This window comes from Sinocyclocheilus anshuiensis, unplaced genomic scaffold (assembly GCF_001515605.1).
Source record: "Sinocyclocheilus anshuiensis isolate Anshui unplaced genomic scaffold, SAMN03320099.WGS_v1.1 scaffold1648, whole genome shotgun sequence".
NCBI classification, from domain to species: Eukaryota; Metazoa; Chordata; class Actinopteri; order Cypriniformes; family Cyprinidae; genus Sinocyclocheilus; species Sinocyclocheilus anshuiensis.
Genome location: NW_015559071.1, coordinates 636,217 through 636,497, shown reverse-complemented (window position 1 = coordinate 636,497; position 281 = coordinate 636,217).

Genomic DNA, 281 nt, shown 5'->3' with positions numbered 1-281 from the left:
AGCAGGCTCTGGTTTGGCAGACGTGACGTGAGCAGGCCCTGGGGTAGCAGACATGATGTTAGCAGACTCTGGCTTGGCAGACATGACGTGATCAAGCTTTGACTTGGTAGATATGACATGAGTAAACTTTAACTTAACTGGCATGATGTAAGCAGGTCCTGGAGTAGCGGGCATGATGTGAGCAGGCTTTGGCGTAGCAGCCATGACGTGTACAGGCTGTGGCTTGGCAGGCGTGACGTGAGCAGGCTGTGGCTTGGCAGACATGATGTGAGCAGACCTTG